Source organism: Anopheles arabiensis, chromosome X, assembly GCF_016920715.1.
Source record: "Anopheles arabiensis isolate DONGOLA chromosome X, AaraD3, whole genome shotgun sequence".
NCBI classification, from domain to species: Eukaryota; Metazoa; Arthropoda; class Insecta; order Diptera; family Culicidae; genus Anopheles; species Anopheles arabiensis.
The window spans coordinates 17,457,312-17,458,888 of NC_053519.1; positions in this window are offsets into that span (position 1 = coordinate 17,457,312).

The window sequence follows — 1,577 nt, forward strand, 5'->3', positions numbered from 1 at the left end:
TGTACACATGCACTGCGCGCTATGATACAGGTGCTGAGTAAGAAAACGGTCACAAGCAAGCCATTGATGTTACTCCACGCGCGGAGTCAAGTTCCAAGGGGAACTCCACTGGAAGCAGGTTCCCACGACCAGGTGTGGTGTCGTATGTTCAGACGGACCGAGGCAACATGATCATCATAAACGTGGACGACAACGTGACCGGCAAACCTGGCAGCACCGAAAACACCAGCCTAGCTAAATAGCACCGAATCTAGAAGTTAGCTTTAGTCTTAGTTTAGCAGTTCGCAAATAAAGATCCCCCATAATATTTTTTAAAACTTACTCCGGGCTATCGAAAATATAATTGTATTTTTAAATCTTTTGTATTGATGAATTACACAAAATTTTACACAATTTACTGATGATTCACAATCACTTCACTCAATATTCATTCTTCAATTAACGAATCCAACTTGTGCAGCAGCAATGAGATTATTGCCGGCGTCCGTATTTGACAAGAGCCACCTTGTACCGATGTCATGCATTAAAAAGCTATATGGTTCCACCAAGTTCAGTACCCTTTCTTAACAAGCCTTCAAGTTCCATCATGAACCCTACACATAGTGCTAATCAGCCGCAAAGTTCCAAAGAGTACCATGTGCCTGTTAAAAAGCTCCATAGTTCCGCAAAGTACCGTCTATCTCTTAATCAGCCACAAAGTACGACATCGGAACGATTTTTCGTTAAACAGCCCTAAATCAGCTATAAAGTACGAGCTGGCTATTTGGGACGATACCTCTTATACGCGGATTCGGAGATGCGCGGTTTTCTCAATTTGACAGTTCTTTGAGCAAATTGTACTGATTTAACACATATATTGTCAAAGGCCAAATAATTTCTCTTTTGATCGAATGTTGAAAACATTTCCAAAGGTTTAAAACTGTTAAATTTAGTCAGAATTTCATCAAAAAAATCATTAAGCAGCTAAAACCACCCCCTGCTTGCAAAATTACATGAAAATTAGTTAAATTTGGGCTGAAAATTGCGGGGTTCGACTTACGCTGAAATTTGAGATATGCGGTATTTTGCAGCCGTTTTCGGTCCCCATTAACCGTGTATCTCGGGGATCGCCTGTACAGCAATCATCCGCAGTACGCGATACTCGATATACGCGAATTCGCAGTACGCGATTCCTCTAAATTTGACAGCTTCATGTGTTTTTTGCAAATATTTTAATTCTTTGAAATGTTTTATGCTTTTTTTGAATTTTCTTAATGTTCTTAATGCATTTTGAATAAAATTTGTACATAAGATACCTGTTTCATAACAAAAAACTTTAATGCAAAACTCTGTGGCGATATATTTCAACCCTCGAACCGGTAGTGTAAACTATTTTTCCAAAGGTATCCGCTATACGCGAAAACTCGAGATACGCTATTGCGCTCGGTCCCGTACGATAGCGTATATCGGATAATGACTGTATATTATACCCACATTGGTTTTTTCGGTCTGTCTGGCGGCGGCCTGAGAAAACGGTCGATGCACCTTGGTTGGTGCTAAATCGATCAAAAAGAAAACGATCATCGATTCATTTGACA